Here is an 11,381-nt window from a genome sequence, read left to right on the forward strand (position 1 = left end):
AAAATCTAGAGCGATCATCTCCTCCCATTCCTTACAAGGCATCATATTTAAAATCAACCACATCTCACCCAAGTGAATCTTCTTTGGGATCTCCCCGGGCCTGGCTAATATGACTGGCTTAAGCAATATTAAATCCCCACATCAAAACAAGATAAAGCCATGGAATTAATATACATATCACTTATTGAATTTCTCCCCATACTGTGCACACACACAAGAGTACACCGGACCTGCGCCTACTTCCAAAGACTTCAACAATTCATTCTTGGCCAGATTCAGTGCAACTTCTTCTTTCTTTCATATTGCACTTTTCCTTTTACATGAAGAAAAAAAAGCCCTCTACTCACTCCATTCTAGTAAATTCTGTTCTTCTCCTTGCAATTAAAATATTTAACAGAGCTTTCATTACCTTTTCGCCAGCTCTTCTGTCCCAGATGGGATCAGAGATGTGCAGCAGCAGCATCTTAGTCTGGACTGCAAGCTCTCCAAGGCAGTCCAGTCCCACTGGCTGGGAGAGCACCCAGCACTTCTGTCACCAACAAAGCAGACGCACCGTCATATATCATACATTGACCTTACTGCATATTACCTCTTCCCTGCCCTTTACACAATTCCCTCCCCACATCTTATCTAATGTAAAGAAAACACAAAGTGAACTTCATCACCCAAAGGTTTAAACAGAAGAAAAAATGTTTTATTAAACCTGTTATGGGGCTGTCAAATACCGTAAACATTGGTTCTCCCCATAGAGCATCTTAGGGAAGGTCTTAAAGGAGTTGTACTTTTGGAGCGTACACAACCAGCTGACAGTTGTGAGCAGCTGAGCAGCAGTTGAGCTACATCTACATAAGTGCCATCGTTTTTTGGGTAGGAATGCCACAGACAGAAGTACTTTCCAGCAGCGCATTTGCAAAGCATGGTGTGCAGCCCCAACCAAGGCTGCCCCTTTCCTGACCTGACTCCCCTCCGCAGCAGCCAGTACAACCTAAGAACACCCGGCTATTTACAGGTTCTGCTGATTCAGAGCCCTGGGAGAGGCCTGGGCAGAGTCCAGTGCACTGCAGATTGCCGAGGACTATACACCGCACTTCAGCACCCATGACTCATTAACCAAGCAACGCACAAACATTAGCCATAGATCACAAACCCAGAGTCAGAGACATCAGTAGCCCCACGTCTACTTTAGCATGCCAGTCCAAAAACCTGTGGTTTTATAGCCTAAATGGGCAACAAGCATCCCCCGCACTGCTCCACCAAAACCAGTGGAGTTGCCCAAGCAGTGACTTCAGCCTCATGTTACTGTGACAACATCGCTCCTCAAATATTTTTTCATGCCTCAGCTTTCTGAAGCTACTCAAAAATAGGTCAGTTAACTTTCCTTTGCGGGACAAAACTCAGTGTGAGGTGACAAGGTGACAATTGTCACCAGAGCTGCCTGTACCCAGCATCCTTGGGGCGCGTACAGAGGGTTCAGCTGAACAGGAACAGTGGGGACACAAAGCCAAACACAGCATAACAGACTCTCTGTCCCCCGTGTGGTGATACCGGCATTTGAGCTGTATTATTTATCCTTTCCATTACAAAAGGAATGTGGAGGAAACACGTTGAACCAGGTAACAACACTGGAGGTAGGATGGAAAATAGGATGGAGAGGACAGTTTGTGCTGAGCGGAGCAGGAGGGGGGGACAGCTGCAGGCTCCTGGCAAAGGATTAAGCATCCAGCTTCTGTGTTCCCCTATATCATGCTAGGCATGGCAGTGAACCACAGGGTGCCTAATACCACACTAACTCAGTTACCTTGTCTCCTGGACGTAGAAACCAAACAATTAACTCACCGAATCACTTACTGCTCACTACACTCAGGCTGCTCAGCAGCATTCTCAGCTTCCCGGGTGCAGCTGAGCACATTCAGACAGTATGAGCACACACACAGCTGCGGTTTTGGGTGCTATTACTTTCTTGGATCCCTCAAAAACCAGGCACTCACCAGTATCCCCAGCTTCAATGTGCATTTGTGTATGAAGGGCTTGAAGAAAGGGGGCTACAGAGAGAAAAGAAAGAAAAGCTCTGCAGAAAAGCTGGCAGAGAGTGTGACACAGGCAGATACAGACAGCACAAGTACAACACACAGCCTGCACTTACCTGAAGAGACAGAGGTGGCCAGAAAGGCTCTGGTTTAGTAGATTCACTGCTGGGGTCTCTCAGGGAGAGCAAAATAGCTGCAGATTGCAGAGGCAGATCCTCTTTGATCCACTGGGATCCCTGTGATCACAAAGACAAAGGCAGGCTCAGGCCTGAACAAGCCCAGACAAGCCCAAATAACGCCTCTTCCTGTGCCTGCCCGGCAACAGGGGAAGCCAGCCCTCGGGTGTCAGCGCTGGGAACCACTGACCATTCCAGATCTCGGGTGTCAGCGCTGGGAGCCACTGACCATTCCAGCCCTGGGGTGTCAGTGTGGGTACCACTGAGCATCACCAGCCCTGGGGTGTCAGTGTGGGTACCACTGAGCATCACCAGCCCTGGGGTGTCAGTGTGGGTACCACTGACCATTCCAGCCCCGGGGTGTCAGTGTGGGCACCACCGACCATTCCAGCCCTGGGGTGTCAGTGTGGGCACCACCGACCATTCCAGACCTCAGGTGTCAGCGCTGGGTACCACTGAGCATCACCAGCCCTCGGGTGTCAGTACTGGGTACCACTGAGCATCACCAGCCCTCGGGTGTCAGTGTGGGTACCACTGACCATTCCAGCCCTCAGGATGTCAGCGCTGGGTACCACTGAGCATCACCAGCCCTCGGGTGTCAGTACTGGGTACCACCAACATCACCATCCCTCGGGTGTCAGTACTGGGTACCACTGAGCATCACCATCCCTTGGGTGTCAGTGCTGGGTACCACTGAGCATCACCATCCCTCGGGTGTCAGTGCTGGGTACCACTGAGCATTCCAGCCCTCAAGATGTCAGCGCTGGGTACCACCAACATCACCCTTGGTCAGACTGCAGGGAGATGAGACACAGCAATTTGTGACAGTACAGGACCTGATTCCTTCCTGTGCAACACCATTGATTTTAGCGAAGCTGAAATACACTGAACGGGAGCACTTCAACTTCAGCAGACTCGTGCCAGGGCTGAATTTAATCTGTTTCACTGCAAGAAGCCCACTTTAGGAAGAATACAAGATTTCTGCAGGATTCTTTCCTGGCAGAGGAATGTAACCCACAACTTTGCAGTCACATCCGAGGCTGCAGTAATTGGAAAAAAGCGAACTGGCAACAGACACGTACTGCAGCAAGGACATCAGAAACCCATCGGTGCAGGACCCCAGTTTTGAATCACACAATCAAACCCATCTGGCAGGGTCTGAGGCTTTCTTCATGCCAGCCCATGCGGCTTAAGTCCACCCATCCCAAATGCATTCCCCCCCAATTTTGTGACAAATGGTAAGATTGCAGAGGGAGGCTGAGGCACCTCATTCATTCTCCAGAGAAGCACTTACTGTGCACACAGCTAATTAATAACGAGCCCTACAGAGACAGAACTGCTGCAGCCTCCTTGCCTCTCACACAATGCAGATATTTTTCCTCGCCTTTTGTATCAGTGAGTGTTCACACTTACTTTTCTTAATAAAGCTGCAGGGACAGATTCCAACTCAGTGCAGCACAAGCTCAGAGCAGCCCTGCTGCCTTGCTGGATGACTCTGCTGTTACCAACCTGAGAAAGTCAAATATTTCACCCATTAAATCCATCTATGATAAGAAAAACCTGCACAAAATTAAATCAAGTAATAATAATAGTTTCTATGGTTTATGTAAGAAATAACACGAGATTACTTGCTGAGGTGGCCACAAATGGCAATTGATGTATCCCTAACTCAGGAAGTGCTACAAACACATAAGTTTTCACAAAAGGTCAGTGCATCCAGGAAGCATCACTATTAGTCAGGGCTGGTTTTGATAAGCCATGCAGACAAAGCAGCAGCTTTGGCTCTGAGGAACAGAAAAAGCCAGAATAAAACAAACGCATCCCCCAACATGACATAAAAGGGAACAATAACTAGAAAGATTAAAGGTGGCCTGGAGGAACCAGGCTGTATAAGGACAGCTTGGATGAATTTCTACTCTTCTTGGATGAATTTCTACTCTTGCGTGCACAAAATCACTTCTTTCCCCCATTCATTCTGGGCTTTGCGATCCCCCCAGCCTGTTCAGCCCAGAGGGATCTACATCCTTGCAACACACCGCATTGCTGCCCGCTGGGTTAGGGATGCTCTGCAGCACCACAGGCAGCTCTGTGGGTTCCTTTGGGTTGGCTTTATGGTACCACCACAGCTTAGGGTTTGCCTGGAAGCTCCCTTGAAAAGCAGGGTTGAAACTAAATGTTTGAGATGTGCCAGGCAGGGGTGGGTGTTATTCTGACAGACCCCAAGCAGATTTAATGGCTCCTACTCATTGTTGGGCAGGACCACAACAGGAAAAGGGGGATTTTTGTCATTTCCCAGACAACTGAGACACTTTACAGTTGAAGAGAAAGATTAAGCTGAATGACCTTGTTGAGCGCACGCATTTGGAAGCCGGCAATGCGAGGCTTCCCACCAGCACGCTGGCACCATGACTAAACAGTTTTTTGGCAGAAGGACTGGCACCCTGCCATACAACGGGAAACAGCTGCCTCGAACCCGCGTGAGCTGTCACCGCTTCAAACCCCCGATCCCGTCCACCCGGGCTCGCTAAGGATGGGTCTGGCTGATGAGAGCTCTCCAGAGCACAGGAACAGCAGCCGAGCGGCTTCTGCTGCAGTTTCAGCTCAGCTGGTTCTCTTGCTGAGCCTTTAGGGCTCTGCTGGCTCTTGGGGAGCACTTGAACTGCTCTCACTGATAGTGCCCTTGCTGCTAAACCAAACTGCCTTCAGACACAAGCCGGTCACAGGACAGGAGGCTCTTCGCAGGGAGAAATGCTGGATGCTGCTGCTTGTTCTTTACAGCGGCAGAGGAGCCGGTGGCTAAAAGCCAACACCAGAGCTTCAGCTTAAACTAAGCAGAGAAACTGCATTAGGGACTGAAACTCAGTACCTACGTAAATGGCAGATGATTTTATCTTCAAATCAAGGTGAATCACCTTTCTGACGTTCTGCTTCAGCCCAGCAATCAAGTACACTAACTGAATTATCACTCCAGGGAACGACGATCTGAATGTGAATTTCCTTTAACTCACATTTTACCCTCACAGTTATCCTTAACCACAGCATCATGCATAGTTAAAAACTTGTATTGTGTACAGATACACCTCAGTACCTCCATTAAGTTCCAAACTACATCCTATCTATTCCAACCTTTTACCCTGAACGGTAGCACTATGGAGGCAAATAAATGAACGCTTATGCAAACTGTCAGTCACAAGTCACTAATATGGGACTTCTCTCCCCTCAAAAACATCACTTTAACATTTAGATGGCAAAATTATTGGTAAACAGGAAAAAACCTCAGGCTTTCCCCAAAGTACATGTACATCTGCAAGGGCAGATAAGTAGAGGACTTTATAGCCATCCACCTGTAATGAGCAGAGGATCCAGCTACCTTAGTTGCAGCAAAGTGGCCTGTTAACAAGAAACAGAAATATTGCACATACAACACAGGTTACTGTGTTCATGGCTGTATTTATTGTATAAACAGCCTGTCCTACTCAAAGGTCCCTTTACCTCGTGCCATGAGCGTTTCTCAGAGGCAAAGTAAAACACGGCTGAGACGCAGCCCAAGGTCTTCATGCAAACCTGACAAACCTCAATAACCTGTTCTACACCTTCCACTGCGGAAATACCTCGGGTCGCATCTACGTCAGGAAACCTCAGCAGCAAGTGAATGTGAAAGGCACCGAACCACAGTGCCATGTGCTTGAACAAGCTCCCTTAGCTTAGCAAAGGGAACGCTGCGCTTCGGCAGGGCTGGATTAACCATCTATATGTAAAAGCGCACAGCCCGTGTTAACAGGAGTCAAAGCAACAAATATCAACTCATGTTGAGGGAGCGTAAGCCTGAATCAGCCACTTCTCATGTGCCATAGCCTGCGAGTATGAAGACACATTTCATCTACCAATGCAACTCACGATGACATGATCACAGTCTAAGCATCTCATTCCTTCACTCTGTACCAATAAACACTTCTGAGGATTTGTCAAGGCAAGAGGGGCAAAATATCTTAAGATATAAGGAAAGACCATTACCTCACAGGTAATGGTCTAATATACAACCTACCCCTGTCCATCACATGCTAATTAGCCTCCTCACCAGTGCACAGCAACTCAGGTCCTGTTTAATTTCCTGCACTCTGAACAGCCCAACAGCATCATCCCCCAGAAGCCCCCGAGCTCCAAGAACGCTGACAGATTCCTCCTGAACCATTTTGTGGGTACAACAGCCTGTGAAATTTCCCCTTTTTGCAGAAACAGGAAACAGAAGCGGAGTGATTGTTGTAAGGAACCGTACTAGTTCAAGCACGTTCCAGGCAAATGAGTCTGTTTTCAGTGACGACTGAAACATCTGAGTGCTCGGACTGAAGTGCCTTTTTCACTCTGACAGTCTCTCTGGCCTTGCTCAGACATGTACCAGTTGCAACATCACGATTTTTGTCTTAGTACGATTCTCTCTCCCTCCTGATCAGATGGAACCTGAAGCAAGGACACACACACACATCCCCAGATCTGTGCCGAGCAATCCAGCAATAACTGCCAGCTGCACATACATCGACATGGTTTGCAACTGGAAAAGGACCTGCACCACCACCAGACTGAGACACACTGAAGTTCACAAGGCTCCAAAAGCCCGAAGTTGAGGCACTTTGCCATATTCTGCTTCTCTTCTGCAAAACCTGTCCCTGGAGCCTTGGGGAAAAGAATGCTACAGTGCACACAGCAGTCACATTACCCCCCTAAGAAGCAGACACCTCTTCAAACAGCCGTTAATCCCCTGCCGGACTGCGTCGCTCCTCCCCGATGTCACATACGCCAGAGCAGGGCCTGGGTGGCACAGGGATTGTGTATTAGTTGATGGAACAAACAAAGAGCAGCGAGCTGGAGAGCCAGCTTCACATAGAAAAGGCAAGAACACAAAAGGCAGAAATTTGTACTAAGGTCACAAGAGCCAAGAGTCACAAGAAACTTCAGTCATTCAGCCCGCTCCCTCGGGCAGTCAGTTCACCGGCTTCATCCATCAGCATTTTCACCGCTTTCTCAGCATTTCCATCAGTATTTGACTTACCTCCCTCAGAAAAGCAGGGTTTCCATCAACCTCTTGCATGGTTTTGCCTCTTTAAGAGAGGGAAAATGCTTCCCAATTCACTCATTTAACTAATCTCTACAAATGCACAGACCAACCCTTAGCATTTGCTCTGTCAAGAATCCAGTAGGGACTGTACTAAGAATAGTACCTAAGGTGAAGGACAAAGCTTGCTAGTAGGATTAGCTGGTGCAATTACAGGTAGCAAATCCCCGCTACTCAAAGGCTTTATCATTAAGCAGCAAGAGAAATGCCTCTTTTCTTGGCAAGGCGTTGTGGGGAGGGTTTTTAGTTTGTTTTTAATGACACCGAAGCTGAAAGCCCCAGAAGCTGAGGGCTGCATGGCTGCAGCTCGGCGTGCTGCTGCTTCCCTCTGCTGGGACCCAGCGCAAGGGACACCTTGTTCTGGGAACAGGGGACCCTCTCCTCCTCCAACCTGGAGTCCCAGTGGAGAGAACCCCCCACCGAGGGGCTCTGCCCAAGGTCATGGTGCTGCAGCAAGGGCTGCAGGTGGAAGAGTCTCCATCAGAGGCACCTGGGAGAAGCTCATCACATTTTCCCCACCTGTTCGCAGATGGAGAGAAAGCGTCGTTTTGGTCAAGCAGTTTAAGAAAACTGGGCTTTTTGCTGTCAGAGTTCTCAGCAAGAAAAGGGGTTGAGTTCAGCTGTCTCGCATGCAGAGCTGCTTGGGGAGGGAAGCCAACGCAGCAGCAAGTGTCCACCTTTGCACCCAAGGAGCAATGCAAGGGCAGCAGCAAAGTGACGGCTCTGTTAGCCTGGCCATGCTCGCTCTACCGCCGCTGCAACCCCTTAATTCCTCTTGAAATGACCACCACAGAAAGATACACTTTTCCTAACCCATCCTTCTCCAAACTCCCATCCAACTTTAAATCAAGCTGCACATGCACGCAAATGCCCGTTCCATGTTCACAGTTCAAGTGTCTGTTTTTAAACATTGTGCCAGGCAAGTTGTTTGTACGACTAAACACACCCAAATAGTCAGTAACGTGGCTTTGAGTTAACAGCTTTATCACCAGAAACACTCATCACATGTAAATCTGAGTCAGTTTCCTAAAACAGAGAGTCTAAAACCAAACATCAGCTAAATGTTAATATTGTGAATGCTACCTACCAACAGAAACACATTCAGGCATGATGCATTCAACTTGTGTGTTACACAGGAATGCGCAGAACAGAAACAATTTACCACTGCAAGTTTTTCCCCATGTGAGGTCTCTCTGCTTCTCCAACGCTAAGCTACCAGTCCTCCAGCACCACAAGTAACTGCAAACATGGCCATCTAAGCAAGTGATAAGTTAAAAAGCCTTACCCCATGCTCCTGCAGCTCCTTCCAGAGCAAGGTGGCCAACTGCTGCTGGGCCAGCAGGTTGTGCTGCCAAGAGGTCCAGCTTGGGAGCAGCAGAACAGGACACCCCCTTTACAATCACTGCTCCGAGCCCTTGCAGAATGTGGCCGGTGCTCCCCACATGGCCCAGAGATCACAGAGATCACCGCAGTCATCATTAACTCTTGAGTTACCACTTTGGGAGTAATTCTCCTAAAGGGGCAGAACAAAGCATCTAACAGGGAGGCCTGCAGGTTGCAGTCTTCCTCTGCAGCAGCAGTAGATCTGTTGGGGGGACCCCAAAGGGCTATTATCAATTGAAGAGCTTTGGTCCCTAGTAGATAAGGTGCATGAACTGCTCTTCATCTTCCTGTTTGCCTCAGGGTACAGTCCAGATACCCTGTGCATGCTGCAACAACAATAATCCCAGGATCACCTGCACTGCATCAGCAGTTATCCATTTCTTTGGTCTACACTTTCCATCACCACTGCTGCTACATAATGCGCTACATCTGTCATTTTAGTCCTTAGAACATTATAATATCTTGGCTGAGGCAACTGCAGAGAGGATGCTGCAGTGGTGGCTTGTCACCCCCGTTCAATGCACCTTTTGGAGCCCTGCCGCTTCCTCATCGTGCCTCTCACCCGAATTGTTACAATAAGCCCCTGGGGACATGTCTCCATGCAGCACCATCCCTCGTTGCAATTGAAGGGCATCCAGGAGAAGGACGCTGCATTCTACCTGCAGACGTCATGCATTGGACTTGGCCAACTCACTTGCTAAATGATGGGGGGGAAGCAGCAGAGTACAGGGTTGGCTGTCACAACGCTTGCAGCAGCATCTTTCAGTCGTGTGCCATCCACCGTTGTCCTCCCCCCGGCTTTCCCTGCAATGTCCTTCTTTGCTGAAGAGTTTTCAGACAGGGCTTTTGCTGCAGTGCATCAAAGAGCGGGTGACTTGCCAGCAAACCACAGCGTTCCCTCCTCTTCACTTCTCTCCCATCTACCCAAAGCACACCAGCTGATAATCAGTAATCAGTCATGGAATGCCTGCCTAGCCTGCCTGCAGGACTGAGCCCAAACGAAAGAGCAGGTCTTATTTGCACCACCCCTCCTTTAAACTCCTCCAGGTTACACAAGGATCCTGCTCAGTTCTACCCTCTGCGTGCTATAACCACATTTATGCAGCGTCCCTGCAGAGCACTTGTGCCTCTGCCCCAAGGCACGCTCGCTGCTGTTTCCAGCTCCATAAGCAATAGCCCCATAGGCAAAGCAGCCTCGGAGCTCAGCATATTTCCTGGTATTCAGCCCAAGGTCTGTCTCCTCAAGACTACAACCCAGTGTTCTAACTCACATGTTTTCCACAGCCCAGGTTAATTCCAAGACGGGCTTCAGGGCCCGTTTCCTCCTGCCCTTCAGCTCAAGGCTACTGGCTCCAGGCTGCTCTTTGCCCAGCGTTGCTCTGGAGCAGACACGCTCAAGCTTTTCTACATATGGTGCAAAGGGAGACGGGTAAACGTGGCACGTGCTGCCACTGACAGTGCTGCTGCATTAGCACAGCAATGGCATTGGCAAGAAAAGAGTGTTCTTTACTATATGCACAGGTATTTCCGAGCCTGGGAGCTGCACGGGAGCCGAAACACAGCGCCTTAGGGATGAACTGAACCAGCATTTTTCTCCCCTGCCATCCCTAGTCTGACAGTGACCTTCAAAGTTGGAAATGGCTCTGCACATAGCTCTTCTTTGTTTAATCAAATTGTACACAATCAGCCAACTCTCCACTTTATTTTTGAATGACAGGACTGGCAAAGGCCTTATGACTGATGCTCAATTACAATCCACTGATATTTTAAACCTAAACCTTTCACCAACAGCTCAAGGTCAACCCCTAGTTCAAGGCCGTTTCCAAGTTTTCCTTGAATATAACAGGCTCTCATCTGTGAGTTTTCAGGGGCAAGGCCCTTATTTTGTTTTTACAGATTTCAATACAACTGCCGCTACTGAGGCAAGTGAAGGACATCTTCAATAAGCACATCCTCAATTTCATTTCAGACAAGAGCAGAGCACTTTCTATTCATCACAAGTAAGCTTTTAAAATGAGGAAAGCTTTGCCCTCTGTTTACAAATGTACACGATTCTTCGCTGCAGAATATTGATGCAAATTAAAACCCATTTAGATTTGCCAAACTGCGATTGTTCCTCGCGCAGCAGTAGGGACGGTCCCTTCTCAAAACGCCAGTGGTCTGAAAAGCAGGACAAAAGGCACCAGAAGGGTAGCCGAACAGCAACCCCGCTGCAGCTCCGCACAATGAACAATTCTGAAGGCTGAGCTGGAAAAACTACATCTTGAGGACATTTATGCCTCAACAGATTAATATCCTGACACATGGGAATGGTTGTGTTCACGTGTCGGACGGGGATGGGCAGGAAGCAGCTCCCAGCAGCGAGCGGGGATCTTTAGTACGTTGGTGCATCGCATCGCACAGCTGAGCCAACAGTGTCCCCCACCCTTGCGCTCCTGCTCGCTCGGTTCTGCAGACTGAAGAATCTGCAGAGGTTTTGCGAGGATCGGCCTCTCCCCCCTGCCCCACTGCAAATGTTCCAGCTCTGTGGGAAAACAGGCAAAACTGAGAAGTGCTTTACATTACGCAGGAAGGCATAAATTCCTGATTCCTCACCGGAACAAACATTACCAGTGACCCTCCACTAGCAAGTTTAATTTTATGAGACCCTTCCTCATATCACTTCTGTATTTCTTCATTCATAAA

The sequence above is a fragment of the Nesoenas mayeri genome (assembly GCF_963082525.1).
Source record: "Nesoenas mayeri genome assembly, chromosome: 24".
In the NCBI taxonomy this organism is placed as follows: Eukaryota; Metazoa; Chordata; class Aves; order Columbiformes; family Columbidae; genus Nesoenas; species Nesoenas mayeri.